General features: G+C 36.8%; 1 long non-coding RNA gene across 1 annotated transcript in view; it reads right to left on the minus strand.

The window, feature by feature from the left end:
• The window catches only part of LOC110360310 (uncharacterized), an 82842-nt gene extending 64519 nt beyond the window's left edge, over positions 1-18323 (minus strand). The window contains exons 1-2 of the long non-coding RNA XR_010472176.1: positions 18222-18323; positions 13210-13285 (exon numbers count right to left, since the gene is read on the minus strand). This is a non-coding gene — a long non-coding RNA (uncharacterized LOC110360310). The remainder of the gene's footprint in view (positions 1-13209; positions 13286-18221) is intronic.
• Positions 18324-19318: the final 995 nt, after the last annotated feature.

Raw genomic sequence — 19318 nt, forward strand, 5'->3', positions numbered from 1 at the left:
AACTGGAGGAAGGGAGCTGTTCATCAACTAAAATAGGAGGCGGAAAAAAAGATAATAGCCAACCTAAATTGAACACAGAATTTTTATTTTTTTTCTTTCATCAAAAACAGAGCAAACAACTCAGAAATATTTTTGTTGATATTTCTTCTTATCAAATTCAGCTGTATTCATTTGTGCACTTGTACATAAAAACTGAAGGAATGAAGAACATATTTTTTTGCAAAATTGCTAGAGGACACATTTTCTGCATTAGCTAATAATTCTGAATCTTATGCAGCTATGTACTCTAACAAAACAATTCAGATTCCCTCTTCTACTTGAATCTTTGGAAATGCTCAGCTCCCAGGAGAAGGTACACAAATGAGGCAGTAGATTTTTCGAAGATAAAGTGCTGATTATAACATCGATGATTAAGACATTGTTCCAGGAGGAGAAGGAAGAACCAGTCCAGAGATCCCTCCATGTTTTGAGTGATTATCTCAGCAAAGAGACCCAAGTAAAAAGACCTTCCTCCTCTTGTGGACTCATGAAAATATAACCCTCCCTTCTCCACAGGCACTGATCAAGACTCTTCAGCATGTATGAAACTATGTGTTTGTTTTTTGTTTGTTTGTTTGTTTGTTTTTTCCAGATAATTAGCTATATAGGTAAAAAAGAGATAGAAGAAACCAGCCCTATGCCTTTCAAGTTGCTGAGTGAATTTTCTCCATTGCAAGATTATTTTGTCCATAGACACTTCCACTCCAGCACTTAAGAACTCCATATCTTCAGTGTGATGTGTTCAATATTCAGCATTAAAACTCTAATCTTGATATCCCCTCTGGTAGTGAATGTAGTGCTACAAAATGACTGCGATGTCTATGAACTGTACTGGATTTGAATCTTCTAGAATGTACCCCCTGACTGAACTATAAATGAAAGCAGCTAAGGAGAGATTAATTAATTCTTAATTTACTAACAAGGAAGATGTGTTATGCGAAGCTAAACATTTTCAATAGAGAAATACATGCCAGGTGTTATTCTTTGTCTTACAAAGACAAATGTAAGTATCCACCTGTCTTCCTAGAGAACTGTTTTCAAATAAAAATCAGACATGTAGGATAGAGATTTTAATCATGGAACAGTTCTGAAAATTCATGGCAGGTTTCTTGATGCAAAGGCAGTTATATGCGTAGCAAAATACACAAAGAAGCTACCACTAGAGATATTGTGGGGAACATGAAGACTGTAACTGCCAGGCAAGAATGAATTTATATTACAAGTGAGTGAATACTCCTCCTTCTGTAATGTTCGGAAACTTTCCCTTCAGTCTGGTTCAAACTGCAGTTTTATTTTTTTATTAATTTTGAATTCAAGCATTTTAACTATTAGAGTCTGATTTCATATCAGAACAGATTCTTTTGCTCCAATTTTTGGTCTTTTATGCAAGAGGTAGAACAAGCATTAACTTGAAGCCATTATTAAACCAAAAAGATCAATTAGATGTAAGAAGTAAGACATTAAACTGGATGGCCTTCACCCAAGAGCTCTGTAGTAGCTCAGATTGAATTTACAGGACTCCTTGGCCAAGATCTGTAAACTACGTTACTAAAAGCAGAAGGCTGGCAGACTGCCAGTGCAACTCCCATCTCAAAAAATTATTGGTAAGTGATCCTAGGAAAAGCAGGCTTCCATCTCCAGTAAAGAAAAACAACACCACCAACACCAACAAAACAAGCTAACAAACGAACAACAACATCAACAAAAGAAAATAAAGAAACCCAAACAGCAGGCATCTATCTCCATTCTGAGAGAGTATATAAGTGAGAGAGAGTATATCTGAAAGAGTATATAAGTGTAAGATCACTGAGACTATAGACATGTTCCATGGTAAAGAGGCTGATTTCCCTAAAGAAATTACTACCTCGCTACCCTGCTGCAATTCTACAACAGTGTCAAAAGACTTGTGGATATGCTTGCATTTTAAAAAAGTTTATGTCATAAAATATTAAAGAAACTTAATTGTGACAGGACAGGTAGAGAGGATCTTTTCTGGATTAAAAGCTGATTAAATAATAGGAAGCCAATTTCCTATTATAGACCTTCATTGACCAAATTTTCTTCAGTTTTCTAGACAGAAGATGGTATGATGGTCTCCCATCAACTGGTCCTTGGGCTGTTGTATTCCAATGTAGTCATCAGTTTCCGGAAAAGGGAGTGAACACTGAAATCTCTGACTCTGCATGTGATACTAATTTTTTTTTTTCTTTAGTAGTCAATTGCTGTGCAAATGTTGAGAACTTACAAAGGGTTCCCACAAAAATAAGTGGTGAAGGGTGGCAGTTGTACTTTAATAAAAAAATATAAAGTAATTAGTCTGGGTTATAACTCAGGAAATTCAGCATGAACAGTTCTCTGGAAACACAGGTTTAATGTGCAATAAAAGCCAAAGAAGCTGACAATGTGAATTCCACAGTAAATACATTAAACAGGACTTTTTTTTTTTTTTTTTTTTTTTGGGGGGGGGGGGGCGGAGGGTTTAAAAAAATAGTAAGCTGACATACCTATCAAGAAGGAGGAAATTAATTCAAAGGATAATCAGAAATAATTGTAACATTTTAGGGTTTGGGTTTTGTTGTTATTGTTTATAGATAATTTTCCTCATTTCATTTTAAGTTTTCTTAAATGTTTAGAGCTATTCCTCTACCAAGAAGACCCTTTTTTATCTCCATATGCATTCAGGTGTATACACACGCGTGAAAAAACAATATATTAAAAAATTACAAAGTGAAATCAGACCAAAAAGCTACTTATACCCACAGATTAAGTAGAATCCTGAAGAATTTCAACTCCATTCCTAAGTGGAAACAGTGAATAGTGAAGACTGTTCTACTGTCTTTCTGCCTATGTCTGTGGTAACGCCAGTGGGATGGTGAGGAAGGTCAGAGGAGCTGATATCAAAGTAGAAAACACAACAATAATAGGTGACTCCATTTACCCTGTGGGTATATAAAGGCAGATGTATATGTGGGTATACAAAGGCACAACACAATTCAGACAACACACTTGGAATAGCTAGAGAATGCACAGCAGAAGCCATATTTTATTTAGTCCTGAAACAAGCACCGGCTCAAAAATTTACTATGAAATCAGTTATGGTAAAAGAGTGAGCATAACATACTCAAAACAAATAAATGTAAATTAAAAAAATACAATGAAAATTTATTACTATGGTATTTAATATTAAACAGAAGGACAACATAAAAATTAGATAATTTGTTGGAAAAGGAGCAGCTGAAAGTAAAATATAGATGGAAGAAGGTTTAAAGACAATGTTACAGTAAATATAAATAAAACCAAATATGATCTATTAAAATGAATGAAAATATCTTTACTTGATCCCATACAGAAACACACACACACAAAAAAAAAGATAAAAACAACTAAAATCTATCATGAGCAAATAACAGCTATTTTTAGACAATAGACCAGTTATAGAGTTATCAGGTGGTAAGAAAAACTTTTATTCAATAATTCAAAAAAACCCAGTTTTTCAGTTATTCAAAAATGTAAGCAGTCTCTAAATGAAAAAGTCATGAAATCTAGAAAGTTGGGTTAAAAGTTGAGACAAGACAAACCCCATAAAACTAGCCATAAGACCTTTTCAAACTGTTACTGGAAGAAATTGGTCATCAAAATGACCTTGGTGCTAGATAAATTAAAAGCGTCAATTAAAGTATATTTTTTCAAAATTATTTTCAGAAGTTTTGGGAAAATACAGGTTATCAAACTTTACTCCTATAAAGCAAAAATGGGTAGAAACCAGAACTTAAACCAAAACAAGACAAGATAAAACAGAATTTATGGAAGGGTTGGGCAGAGAGGGAAGGGGAGGGGAGGGGATAAAAGAGGAAGAGGAGAAGAAGAGGAGAAGAAGAGGAGAAGGGGAGGAGAAGGGGAGGAGAAGGGGAGGAGAGGGAGAGGAGAGGGAGAGGGAGAGGGAGAGGAGAGGGAGAAGAGAGGAGAGGAGAGGAGAGGAGAGGAGAGGAGAGGAGAGGAGAGGAGAGGAGAGGAGAGGAGAGGAGAGGAGAGGAGAGGAGAGGAGAGGAGAGGAGAGGAGAGGAGAGGAGAGGAGAGGAGAGGAGAGGAGAGGAGAGGAGAGGAGAGGAGAAGAAGAGAAAAGAAGAGAAAAGAAAAGAAAAGGAAAGAAAAAAAGGAAAGAAAAGGAAAGAAAAGGAAAGAAAAGGAAAGAAAAGGAAAGAAAAGGGAAGAAAAGGGAAGAAAAGGGAAGAAAAGGGAAGAAAAGGGAAGAGAAGAGAAGAGAAGAGAAGAGAAGAGAAGAGAAGAGAAGAGAAGAGAAGAGAAGAGAAGAAAAAAGAAAAGAAAAGAAAAGAAAAGAAAAAAAGAAAAGAAAAGAAAAGAAAAGAAAAGAAAAGAAAAGAAAAGAAAAGAAAAGAAAAGAAAAGAAAAGAAAAGAAAAGAAAAGAAAAGAAAAGAAAAGAAAAGAAAAGAAAAGAAAAGAAAAGAAAAGAAAAGAAAAGAAAGGAAAAGAAAAGAGGAGAATGCCTCTCAGAAGATGCTGGTGGTCCTGAGGATGACAGCGAGAATGTGCAGGGGGTGTCTATGATTATTACTCTATAGCTGTCTCTGCTTCCCCAGATTTTGGTGTAGAAGAAATTTTCAGGATTATTACTGCCTACCTGACATTGCTTTTGGTACTTCTTGACTTCCTCCACCAGTCACCACTAGAACAAGGACATGAGGCTAGAGAGCTTTGTTCTGAGCCAGTACAGCTATTCCCATGTTTGCTTGTGACTGATGTTTCTTCCTTCCTCTACCAGAAAAAAATCATGATCATGGTTGGCCGTAGCTCAATCCTTGCCCTCCCACATGAGTATAAACAATGTCATCTGCACTGATATCTGCAGCAGACAACCCTCAGGGGCTGTGTGCAATTTCTGCAGTACCCCCTGAAGCGATTCCTGTTCTGTACGGCATTGTCAGCCACTGATAGCACCCAAACAGGGTCCAGAAAGTTGTCAAGTAACTGTTTGCTGCATCCAGTTTCACTTGCCAGAAGCCATCTCTGGCATCCATGACTGAAAAGACTATTGTGTTCACTTGATTTGGCAATATTTCAGTGGCTGTTGGCAGGGAACAGTATAAGCACTTTAGTATGCTATTGAGGTCTTTTGGATCGATGCAGATCATCAGTTTGCCTGTCTTTCTAACTGCCACCATACTGCTGATCCAGTCAATTGGCCTTGCAACTTTTTTCAGCCACCTTGTTCCACGACAGTTTTAACTTTCACCTTGAGCTCTGTTTCAGGAGTGTCGGCACTAACATTTTATATATAGCTGATGCCACATCATCTTAACCTTGCAGACCTTAAAAGCACTCATTATCCACAAACCTGATCCCTTGACCAGAGACTATCTTTTAATAGTCAGAAAAGTAATATCTCAGATATGGTTCCCCCACCCTTAGTTTGTGATGCTTTGACTTTGCAATAAACACTTATATGTCCCAGCAAATCAGTTCTGCACTAGAGTGGATTTCTGCATCCATTCTGATGTGAGAAAGATTGGAACCTAATCCTTATTCACGTGAGCACTTCAGCCTAGGCATTTTGTAAAAGAACATGTTTAATTTGATCCCACTGTAAGAAACATTTCCATATTGTTTGATTTTTTTACAAAATCTGCATAGATTACCCATATTCACCATGGAATCTCAATCCATTTAGCAAAGGTTTTCTTTTGCCAGTTGCTTGTCATTTCTCATATTCAGTTCTGAACCACATTATTTTCTTGTTAGTGCCATTGCACTTACATGCTATATATTATTCAGGCTGGCTTCATCACAGGTGCTCACTTTTCTCTTTTCAAGCACTTATGCAAATTAAATCACCAGTGTAATTTAGAATCTCTTCAGTTGCACATACATGGTCCAAAATTTGTCTCATCCAAGTTCCAACTGCACACAGGGTGACACCATCACCTTACTCTTAAGCAGGACTTTTAACCACTAGACCTCACAGTTCTGTAACAAAAGAGGTCAATATCATTATCATGGTTTTATAAGGGTGCTGTGTAGGGGTGAAGTGACTTGCTCAAGGTCATCTAACAGCTTGGTGAGAGCAGAACTTAGGTCTTGTGAGTTCCAGTCTAGTGCTTTATCCAGCAAGAAACCCTGACTGTGCTGAAGTTTGAGGTCTCCCTGTCCTTGGCCTGTTCTATTAAAACGCTGCACTGGCATTCATATAAACCATTTACCAAGGGTAACATCCATTTGTTCTGCATCAAAAAGCAAGAGAGATTGACACATACATAATCTTTTCCTATATGTGATGGATTGATCCTTGACTTGGGATCGTTTCAGTTGCCTCTTTGTAGTCTCTCCATTACAACAAGAATTTCCCAGGCTTTCTATGCAAGACAAGAATGGAAAACTCTTAAACAACCATTTCTACTGAGGAAACCATTTCTTTCTGAGGAAACTCTTTACTGTCAATCCAAATTTGCAACACCTGCAGTGTCAAAAACGAAGGCTTAAAGGCGATCAATGTACATTTATGTTTCTCATATGCTTGTTTAAAAACACAAAAATCCACACAGCATTTCTTTAAACATTTCCCAGATAAGATTTTTTTTTTTTCCCAAAATACCAACATGGCTAAGCACAATGCATAATCCTTATACACAGCTTTACCTAGAATATTTGTGACATATTGGGAAAACAATGCCAAATTTTTTTTTATTTTTTTTTTTACTTTTGAAAGAGGAAATTATGTTTGTGCCCACTGATGGTTTCCTGGTAGAATTCCAGGAGCATGGAACAGTCCTTCTTTGTGCTGACAAACCCTAATGATACTTTTCATTAGGAATATATGATGTTCTAATGAGAGCATTTCATTGAGGTGTGCTGCCTGCACGTGACAAGAACTTTACTAGATCCTGACAAGGGGACGGTTCCTGACCATAGGGGCAGCATACGAGAATCTCAGCCTGATTCACACACTGCTTCTCTTATTCAGATGATGCCTAAAATGGCAAAATCATGGTTCTGTTGTCAGGAGGATCATGCTGGTTTGCATTTTGCCCACTTACAGGAACACTGCCTGATTTCTGGTGTTCCCAAGCTGGGCTGGCCTTTGGAAGATTTAAATCCAGGCCAGGAGGAAAACTTTGTATCGATGTGGTCCCATACAAAAAAAGCCTCAAAGTTTGCCACAAACCCTGCACTGGAGTTTAGGAAGAACTTGTCTGATCTTATGCAAACAAATGACAAATCGATGAGACACATGCAAACCTTTTTCTGAGGTGAGAAGAAGCAGCACTGCTGCAAAGCACACAGACCTCAGCAGAATTCATACCCCAACACAGGCCACAGCATGCTACCTATGTACATGGATGGAAACTGATTAATGGGCTGTCACTTTATTTGTTGACTGCTGAATTATTTATACTTATACAGTGTTTAATAATTTAGAGCTGATATCTTAACAAATTACAACTGAAAGTGACAAGGGGAAGGTGGCACAAGAGTCTTACTTGAGATCAATGCCCTTGTTCTCAGGGCACTTTGGAACACGATTTCTGCTGACTGTCACCAGCAAAAAAAGGAAGGGGGAAGTATGTTGATTTGGTATTACGTGTTAAATAGAGAGAACTGCATATTTCAGTAATCAAAGGAAAAAAGTTGCTTTAAACCAAAAAGAACATGAAATTACTCTGAAGAAATCTACATTTCCATATGAAATGAAAATCATTGTCTTAAAAAAAAAAAAGACTAAATAAAAGCTAATTACAGTGTTTGTTTTTAAAATTTTGTCTCAAAGCATTTTATCCATCTTTTCTTGCCACAAAGGATTTGGATACATATTGATTTTGACCTGCATGCCACATCTTTATGAAAAAGCAAAGTCATCTTAATACGAAGACGTTATTTTTTACTGTATCAGGATGGAAACAAAATTACCATGTACTGGCTCTATGTGAGTTAAACTTAGAGAGTGCATGAGAAAGAGAAACATAAAAACCAATTTTTAACAAAATCAAAATGCTAACCAACAGAAAGGCTGGGTGAGTCAAACTAGCTGAAAACAAAATCTCTGTAAAAATCCTCTATATAGGTAAAAAACATTTCACTCCAGGATGTTTTTTTTTCCTTCACAGACATTTTTATAGAAGAAAAAAATACTTCAATGCAAATATCTAAAATAGTAAATTCCATTCTCTAAGCAGGAATTTCCTGGGTATTAACCCACTCTATTCCCTTTAAATACCACAAGAATGCAGTGTCTAATAGAATAGTATTTTGTTGAAACACAAATTCTTAAGAAAAGCACAAGGTTTCTACTAGAGAAATCATACTGTCATTGCTGCCGCCAAATACATTTTTCAGGGTAACCTCTCCAGTGATGTAACCCCAATTCTACAATGTCCACAATAGAAAAGCAAGCTGTGCTAGCCACCGCTGAATTCCAGTAGTACCATATATCCACATACAAGATACTGTTCACCAGTGCAAGACTGACCTCTGCTTGTATTCGGCTTGCTTCAAGCTTCAACCATATGTCTTTCCACCACAGTAACAGAGGCATTGTGACCTTGAACTGTGTAAATCATATCCAGTTCTATCCCCCCTCAATATGCTTAGGCGATCAGTATTTTCTACTTTGGTGCAGGCAGCTTGAATCCTATAAGAAATAATGTTACACATGCAGTAGAAACTTGTTTCCTGTTATTTCCCAGTGTTAGCTTCTTCAACAGTGATTGCTTTCTCTCTCTCTCTGTGATTTAATTGCTGTTTATCTCCACGGAGACTTTTATATATGCATGATGCCAGCTGGACTAGGATCAGTAGGTGGCCATTACTGGACATTTGGGAGCAATGACTTGAATTAAGGCCAGCTGAATCCCACTCACAGTATTTTCATTCTGCCCTCAGACACAGGCTCACCCATCACATTTCTTCTGCAGCGCAAGACTACAAGCACTGACAGCAGACTTCAGAAAGTGCAAGATCTATTCGGCTCTCATTCTTTCCATAATTCTACTAATGACTTCAAGTAGAAACCTGCTCAGCTGCTTTAGGGACTTAACTGACATCTATATTGTAAAGTCCTCTTAAGGAACACATCCTAAATTCCCTATGGAGAGAAAGTGGTGAACTACATCAGAGGGACATCGTGTTCTTCTGTGTTCACCCCACAAGCCTAGCAGCCATGTTGCTTTGAGCAGGAAGAGTGGCAAATGTGGTCTCCTTTTTCCTTTTCTTCATACCATTGAGCAATTTATTAAGAAAGAAATTTATATAACAAAACTGTATTTTTTATACGTAGGTTTCCCTATAGTAGTGCTGTGTTCACATTAATAGTTGAAAGGGGAATATTCATGGGTTTTCTAATATGAAAATACTCTATTTAACTGCTCCCAGGGTGCCAGAAACATATGAAAATAGACAATAACTTTTGATCTTTTGATGTGGGGAATATACTAAGTGAAAAACAAGGATCTGTATGTTTCCCAGAATGACGAAGCAAAATCATTTTGAGTCATTGCCCTCCCAGAGACTTTATACTCAGAAATACATTATTCTTACTGTTTCTAACAGTGTTTTTTTCTTTAATCTGGATTTTCTTGTATTGGAGGGTGGACAACCTGTATAAAATACAAGTTTTTCATTAACATATATGCTGAACCACTTTCAGGATTTCACTAGGAGGCCATATTTATAATTCCTTCTATATTAAATCTGAATTGTTTAAACTAGGGATGAGAGTGATCTCAATGAAAATTATTGCTGTTGTAACTGTTACAGAAATATCCAGGGCACATACAAGTACTTCAAAAACTACAAAATGCAGCATTGCATCTATTAAGGCATAGACCACTCATCCACTCAAGGTCTTCAGCCTGATCTTCAGGACCCCCACCGAGTAAGACCTCTGCTATTCGGAGGGCAGGTTTGCCTCCTCCACAGCCTAGGATAGTAAATATGACCAGCAGGAAGTCTGGAACTGACTGTATCAATGACAGAATGAAGTATGAAAGAGCATAGCACAGACCTTTATTGGTCACAGGAGTTAGTCAGCTATGGCATTCCTTTCCTGCACAATTCACATGATGCTCTGACACCACTTCCTTGAAGATAGCATTCAGAAATACCCCTGAAGTCTAAACATAACAATAACATATCAATTACTTGCTTACACACTCAGGAACATGGACAGGATATTAAAAAGGAATTAGAGAAAATATGGTCTTTCAGGTAGGTTATTGTTCTCTGGAATGCAAACTCATAAAAATGTCTGGGATTAGTATCAGCCTAGTAGAAATGAGACCCAGTCTCATTTCTACTAGATGGTACAGAAAGCATCTCAGACTTTAACTTCTCCCTCTTTCTTCGAAGCCTACATTTTATTTCCCAGTACAGCACCATGTGTGCATATTCATGAGTGGAAGTTCCAGCAACCTCTTGTCTGTGAACTTCACAACAGAAATTTCAACTATTATATGAAATCCTAACCTCAAGAAACTCAATGGCATGATCCTTCCTTACTTCTTTGGGCACAGGAATTCACTCGTGATGTCTTGTTAGTTCTGGCAGGTTTTCAGGATGCAGCATACTTTTTGAGATAAATCAGTAAGCAGTGTGCTAGTTTCTTACACCTTTCTATACTTGAAACAGAAATAGTGTTGCACTGTGCTTCTATTACCCTTGGCAGCCAATTTTCTCCTTTGTCCACTCAAATGCAACCCTCCATCCTTTACTTTTTTTCTACCAATACTTTTTATAGAACAACATAAAAATTGTTATTAAAAAATCAATGCTCTGCTATCATTTATGGTTTATGTTCAAAAACTGTGAGCACCTTCCCTCAGCTGGCCCTGAGTTTCTTCACTGGTTCTACACAAGTGCTTTCTGAGGCTGCAAAAAACCCACATAAAGCCTCTAAGTCCCATATAATTTCCTATGTTGGTAGTCTGTCTGCTGATTTTTTTTCTTTCTGTAAAACATTGTTTCTCCTCCCAGAATTTCCAGACAACAGCAAGTGTCATTAAAAATTGTACTGGACAAAGCACTCTAGACTATGCTGTCAGTAACAAATCTCTCCCAGCAGAAGGGAGGAGTTGATAACCTAATAGGTTTTTCCCTATTTTAAACCCTTGGGCTTGTGATACCTCAGTTCCCTGACTGGTCCTTGACAAATCTGTGACAGATAAGAAAGTAAAATAAATCTTCAGTGACCATTTCCATAACACAGTCATGCTTGTTAGATGGGAATAATTATTTTCAAATTATGCTTAATTTAACTTGGTATGACAGGTGATGTGGCAAAGTGAAAACTTCCCATTTTCTGCACTGGTTATTATAGTAAGCAATAACATCTCCTCATGTACCTTAAACATTCAGATGAACCAAACAAGCACATTTTTGCCTTTTGAGGTGTGTTGCGGTTTGGCACTCCATAGCAGTGCGATGGGGACTGGTGGTTCCTTCCTACAGCTGGACCAAGATGGGTTGGGCAGTAATGAGGCAAGAGCAATGAAAGGCATTCGAGGAAAAATAAATCTCATTCTGGACAATCTGAGGAACTATTGATATTAAAGAAAAGAAGTTACTCCTTTTTAAAGATCAAATAATCAGGTCTGAATTTCTCATGGAAAAGGGCAGTACTCCTTCAAGTTCACTCAGAGTTGGCTTGAGTAAACTCAGCGATTCCACCACTACACAAAATCCAGAAGCCCCAACGTAGTCCTTCATATTTGCTGTTATGTATTTTCATTCAAGGTCAGAAAAGGTCCACCAAAGAAGGAATCCATTGTGTTCCCAAAGCCTGTAGGTCTAGGGCAAACCATGGACTGAGGAGTGCAGAGTACAGGAACACAGACCAGACAGTGGGACCCTGCTGCCCTCTCCTGCTCTGTGTCACTAACAAGTCACACTGCTTAGGTACCAGGCTCTCCATTAGCTGTTGTTGTCTCTCTCCATCACTTCTAAGTGACTTTCATGGCAGAGGAATCATTACTAGACTATTTCAACTAAGAAAATGATGGCATCTAGACATCATCCAGTGAGGGTGTCACATGCAAAAGGGCCTATCCAATACTCCTGTTTGGACAGAATTAGTACCTGAGCACACATATCAGAATGTGGCTGTGGATTTCAGCTACGGAATTGAGCAATGAAAGCTTTATGAATGCAGGCATTTTGGATCCTGCACATCTCTATTAAAACTGGAGCACAGAGATCCAGCTAAAATTATGTAATAACCATGGTAGCAGAGATTTCTTTTCTCTCTTCTTTGAAGCTAGAGACAAACAGACACCATATAGTACAGGGAGTTACTACAGTAATTAGCCTTTTTTTTTTTCTGAATGCTCTAGTAAACACTTTCAGAGTAAAATTCAATGCATAATCACTGCTGGTATGAAAATGACAGCTGTTCTGGAGAAGACCAATGTATACACCAATCTCTCCTGTAAACTATTCCATTGCCTTTAGTTGTCTTGAGTTTTATTTTTGCCAATCTGACTATGACTCAGTTCTTTTATGTGTCATTTTATCTTCCCCTTTTGGCTTGCAGCTATATCTAGATAGACTTCTTAATCCCTCACTTTTGCCATAATAGTAAGTGGACAATTTACTTCAGCAGTTAAGAGATCAGTCAGAAAAATGCCCAGGAGAAGATATGAAGCAAGCCACTCAGAATTCTAACACATTATTTCAAGACTATTGCCAAAATGTTTTTCAAGGATAAAAAAGCCCTTTTAATATTAAAGTAAATAATGGGTAGCTCACATGGTTCTAATTAGAGACAGACTGAAAAAGTTCTGTGATATTACTTCGAAAAGTCAGAAGGCTTCACCATGATTACATGTAACAAATAAACACTAGAGGAGGGAGGGAGGGAGAAAGAGTTTACTGTTTATCAAAAAGCCTAGTTCTGATTTTAATCATTAAAATATTTTCCTATTAATAATAACAGAAAAAAAAAACAGAAAAAAATAAAGAAAAATATGACCAAAGCTGTAGACGCTTCAGAACAGGCACTGTAGTATGAAGAGAGTGTGAAACTCGAAGGAGACTTTTCTCGTCATTCCATTTCCACTGCTGGACAACGGGCGTGAAGAGAAAAAAAGTACTATATTTTCCTCAAAATATCCTCCCTGGAATGTCAGGAATTGACAACACCAACACAAAGGGAAACAATGGCTGACCTCATGGTTCTGTAGTCGTCCTCTCACAGGCTTCACTCAGCAAAGCGAACTCTTCAGGTCTTACACTCCTTGGAGGCTATGCATTAAAACAACTTGGTTACATTCACAGTGTCTATTTGTCCCACCCAGACACCTTTATAGTGGCATCAGCATCCTCCTCAGAGGAGACCATTTTCTCATTCTCATTCCGGCTGGAGAATAAGTGCTGCATTTGAGGTTATTGAGGGGACGGGCAGTTAAAAGATGAAAAATAACAATGAAGTAATGTTAACAGGAAGGCATGGGGAATACTCACGAAAACATGTAGGCTGACTTTTCTCTGGTATACTTAGTTTGTCTATGGGCAGATTGCCACAAAGGGAAAGAAAAAAAAAAAAAAAAGAATGAGGGGGGAAGAGAAAACCTATACTTTATTTATTATTTAAATAAACAGTTTTGTGCTGCTTCCATTTTGTGCTCAGTTTTATAACAATATGAGTCCATTTCCCCATCATTCCTTAATATCTATATTGTTTAGGACTTTATATACTGTATGATTAGTTGGCAATGGTACTGTTCAATCTGTACTAATCTGTATGCATTTATATTGTGTGAGCAGTTCTCTAATTGGTTTTCATCCAAGTAATCCCACAGAGAATAAGGTTACATGCTGAAAAGGGCTGAGGTGAGAGAGTGGTTAAAAGGGGAGTGCAAACTCTTTTCCCATCCTTATTAAGAATGCTTTGCACATCTGCATTTTCTAAAAACATTTCTAAACTCCCTCTCTGTGAATAAGCATAAGGTCTATTCCATAGCAGAGAAATGCACAGAGAGAAAATGAATCTGTTTCAGAGAACCCCACCCATATCTGCTTTATTCCTCCCATGCTGCTTTACTTCTTGGTCAGCTAAGGCTGTGAAAAGTAAATACTACAGTTTACAAAGGGAGGGGGAAGGGCGAATATTAAAAAACAAGCAAACACGGAAAATACCTCTTGGTACAAAATATCAAATTTAGTTCCAGTAAACAGAAAGCTTATAGATCAAAGAATAAAGATCTTTTCCTAAAGGTGACTAACAGAATTAAACAAAACAAACAAACAAACAAAAACACACACAAAAAAAACCCAAAAAGCCCAAATTCAAATGAGCATTTTCAAACTTAGTTGTTTAAATCTGTCAACTTGCTTAAGGATAGCTTAAGGATAGCCTAAATTTCAAGTAGTCCTCACACCAGAATGTCTGAAACATACTCAAGGTATGCTTTTTGTAAATGCTTATGATAGGTCTTGAATTTTTTAAAATATGTATTAAATAATTTAATTTAATTGCGCAATAATAACAACACATTTTCATATTCCTGGATGCAAGGACATTTGTTTCATTGATTTTTTTGGAAAGGTGTTTTATACTATCAGTCCCACACCTTCTAGGAAAAAAGTTGTGGAAGAATATTATGCGGTAGTTATTCTGTTTTTGTTTAAACATAAAGACAAATCTTATTTCTCTTCATAGAACTGTGTATTTAAATTTGCAAGTACCTGTATACAATCACTGTCTTTATCACCTGCAACATTAGCAATTTTTTTGTCATGCTTAGATCAAGTTCTAGCTTTGATTAGACTTTTTTTTTTCTTTCACTTCAAAAAAGTCTTAAGTCAACATACTGAAAACTGAATGTATAACACTCTTTTTATACATACCCATGCCCACATTCTGAGCAGGCATTAGAATATTTATTTTAAAAACACAGGGCTTGCTTACCGTATTCACAACTTTCAATGGCTGAATTTTAGAAGAACCTCTTTGAAATGGAAGTCTCTTGCTACTGTACATTCTTGCTAGTGAGAAAATGCAATTTCACTACATATGGCTTAATAAAACCCTTTTTTTACCGCTTAAGAAAAACGTGTTCTAAAATTATTTTATGGATTTAAAAATAGTGATAAACTGATAGATTTTACTCAGAGCCACGTAGATGAAAATTTTTCTTTAATTGTCATATTCTCTGTTCAAGGAATGTTAATCTGGACTTTAAAGAAAGACAGTTGTCCTGCTAAACTTAGCAGTGATTTACACCGAAGGACATTGTAAGCCTACTGTTTCCCTCCCCCACTTATGAACACCACCATGCTTCATTTCTGCATTATCTTCTGGTAACCATCTCTGGAATATTCTTAAAAGCTGCTAAGATGATACATTAGAATTCAGGCATGTGACAGATACAAAATTAAAGTTGACCTTCTCTGTCAGAAAAAATAAACAGTAACCATTAGCAGCTTTGTACCTCTGCGTTTAACTCCCTATTTTCTGCCTCCTGAGTTTGGGTCCATTAGCTGACTGGTGCAAAAAAGACCCCTGGCAACACTGACTCCCTGTGGATATATTACAATCTCTGGATATTACACTTGACTATGTCCTTTTCTCCACAGACTAATTTTATATTTGAAATAATTCACTCCTGAGTTGGATCACACAACAGTAATGTAGACAAGTATTGTCCAAATTCCTTAAAAGCTTCCTGTGTCCATATCTCAGTTAATAACCTACAGTTTACCCTGGGAGCTGTTAAGAATTTTTATTGACATTATATACCCTGAAATCAGAAATTCTCTTGTCCTTTGGCCTAGAGTATTATTTTAATTCTCATTATATCTGCACTATGGTGCAACCCATTTCTCCCTACATTTTGATATTTTCGTATCAATTTCATGTTTATTCTTGGCATTGACAACGTTTGAAGACTTGCTTCTGGTTTTTAATGCACACCTAAATTAAAAACAAACAAAACCACCAAACCACCCTTTTTATAAATTGGTGCAGGTCGCTTTGAGTTTATAGACAAGAAGACATATAAAGAACATTTGAAAGTTTTCAAACAGAACCACACTTTCAATATGCAAAATATCACTGTACTATCCCAGGTTTACAATCGCCCTGGTATCCTTCAGGATGGACTTCTATCTACTTCTCAGCGTTCCACTTTGTATTGTTTTATCTGACTGATTAGACATCAAAACACCTTCAGAAGGCTTGCACAGAACAGATGTAGAAAAAAAAAAAAAAAAGAATTTGTTTCTGCCAAAAAACTCGTAAGCTCAAGGGTCGTTTAACTTAGATCAGTCACTTAGTTTATTTTGCATTAGAGGAACTTCTCATTTAATTTACCAGTCTATAATAGGTAACTTTTTCAATATGAAGCTAAAGGTCACTATTATATGTAAGGAAAATTAAGCCGATGTTCTTGGTTGCCTTACAGTTCTCCTAGTTCAACTACTCCAATAAATGAACATGTACAACAAGCCGAAGGGCTTTTTATTACAAATTTAATTCATTTCTCTAGACAACTGTGAAATTTGCCATTGACATTAGTCATTACCCCAAGGCGAACTAAAAGATGATCTCAGTTAATAAATGATCCTTAACAAGGAACGCTCCTATCTTCTGTGATATTGGCACAGGCACATTTTATTAATGCAGGACTAGCTTCCTGCCAGAACACTAGCATTCACGACTATTTGGTGTGCTTGTTTCCTCTTCCTGCTCCTGATATTAATAATTATGCAATGGGATAATTAGCAACACAAAGAGACAGTACTATGTGCTTGCAGCTAGATTTTCAGCACGTTAACCTTCTGGGAAATAAAGAACAGAAGCAAAGAGTCTAGCCAAATAACCAATGCAGGTTGATTTCACAGTGTGTAAAAGGCTAATTATCTGTGAAAAGTCTGACCTCAAGTAACAAAATTACACAAATGTGCAGGCATTTTATCTTAAATAAAACTCAGATGCACTAGTTCATAATGTGAAGAATCATGGTTAATAAATGTTTTCCAGAACAATTTATCTATATACAGGTTTATAAAAATAAAAATAAATCCAACAGGGAAATAATGGTTTTCTACAAAATGTTAACCAAATACCTGCAAAGGTAAGGTAAAATGAACTCTCCCCATTCCCCAACCGTTGCAATGCTAAAAAAATATATATACCCTGTATGTGACAGAAGTAGGTTAAGTGCATTTTGTTTACTGGAGACAGGCTACAATAAAAAGCAGAAAATATTACTACTTCTTTACAGATACCATGTGTAATTCATTCTGATATAAGAATATTTATCCACTAGCAGTAATAACAAACCACAATTTTTGTCATGAAAAAAATAAATTGTATTTGCAAAAAGCAAACACATTACAGAGTGTGTAAAAATGCAATATTCCCATTTTCTAGTCAGACTTCCAATTTATTGAAGTAACAGAGCAGAAAATGCACTGACAGCTGTTACATTTTATTGCGAATTAGTATATACGTTTTATATCCAGTGAGCAAATGCATGATACATTGTATTCCAGTAATTGCCACTGGCTTTCCAAATGGAAACTGAATGATCTTAGTGCAATTACACTCAGGAGAGTAAGTGTAACAAGCTACAGTTCTACATTATAGCTCTTTAACAATACCAAGAAGTTTACTCTGTTTAAAAAAATAAAATAAAAAGGTCAGATTGTATATATAAAGACAGAAATATATATTTATCTAACTGCAGATGATAAAATGACTATTTCTGCTATTCTGGCTTAGATTTGGTTACATATAACACAGCCTATATGTTTCAAAAGTTTGTAAGACCAATGCTTAAGTTTTCTATGAGTTTAGTCATTTCTTCAATAGTTTGGGTGGGGAGGGGGGGAGAGGGGAATGGACAGAATGGTTGGAAACTTGAAACACATAACGTCAAAACTTCTTATTTCACATAGGAAATAAATGTTTACTATTCCTAGACCACATTATAATTTACCAGTATCCTTGCACAGAAAACAAAACATTTGCTTTGAAAGATTTAACACATTACTTTCAGATGTTACATTTTAAATGTTTGTTACTGTAGGTTTTTTTCCCTCCCCCAGTTATCACCTGAGATAGTAACACTCCGAAGAGACCAGATGTGCTGAGAAATTAATATTTCAAACGCATTAAGGGGAGTGGGGTCAGGGGGGAAAAAAGCATTTATTTATTTTTTTATTTTTTACTAACCTTCATAACATATTTTAAACCATTTCGTTGGGCAACCAGTCTTGTGACAGCTTCTGCACCTTCAAGCTCTAGCGTGAAGCGCTCAGGAAAGCCGGCAGTCTCCTCCCCTCTAGTGGCTACCAGCTCTCTTTACAGCAAACAGAGGAAGAGAAAGGCCCATAGAGGACCACCTCAGGGCCAGTTGTGTCATTTTTCTAAGCTTACAAGGGGAGGGAAAAAAAAGGAAGAAAAAAGAAAAAAAAAAAAAAAACAAAACCAAAAAACACAGAGCAGGCAGTCTATCACTGCAGCAAATAAAATTTATCAGTCATTTAAAACAATATGTTAGTAGTGTCTACAACTTAATCAACACCAACCTGCTGACATAGATTTGCAATTTGAGCAGGTTATTAGTGATCGAATTAACAACATGTCACAACTTGTATCTGATTTATTGAAGGAAGCTGACTAATGCAACGGGGCTATAAACAACATGCGTGGAGACATTTTTCAGGCACTCTGACTACTGCAGTACAGCTCGTGAAAAGGCAGAGTTAGAAACAATCTCTGATTTTGCTGCTTTTTTTTTTAAATTATTATTATTTTTTTTTTTCCAGGCACTGATAGATTATTGCAAATTTGTGTTACTGTGAAGTACGTTTATCTACATCTTAAACCTGTACCTCAGGGGGGTCAAACCCTGTACAAACAGGGACAAAAATACCAGTCCTGCCACATCTAGTAAAAGAGCTCAATGGGAGTGGTAGGCACAGGGAAACAGTGAGAAAATACAGGATACTGAGAAAGGTTGTGATCTCAGAAGTACAGTAGTTTAATCATTGCCAGCTTTTTTCTTTGTAGTCCTTACGATGGAGGATTTTAAGATGACATGAGGAGAACTATGAAGTGCAGCAGTATGGTTTTCTAGAGTTTACCCAAATCCCTTCCTAAGGATGTAGGGTAGCACAGGAAAAAGCACAATGTCCCTAATGTCGCCCTTAGTTGTAAGCTCTGGCAGTACTTTTAAAAGTGTGAACTAATATCAATTCAAATGTATAAAGAAGCCTACATAGAGCATTGTTTTAAAATTCTTTTACTTTTCAAAATTTGTCCCTGAA

Source organism: Columba livia, chromosome 1 (genome assembly GCF_036013475.1).
Source record: "Columba livia isolate bColLiv1 breed racing homer chromosome 1, bColLiv1.pat.W.v2, whole genome shotgun sequence".
In the NCBI taxonomy this organism is placed as follows: Eukaryota; Metazoa; Chordata; class Aves; order Columbiformes; family Columbidae; genus Columba; species Columba livia.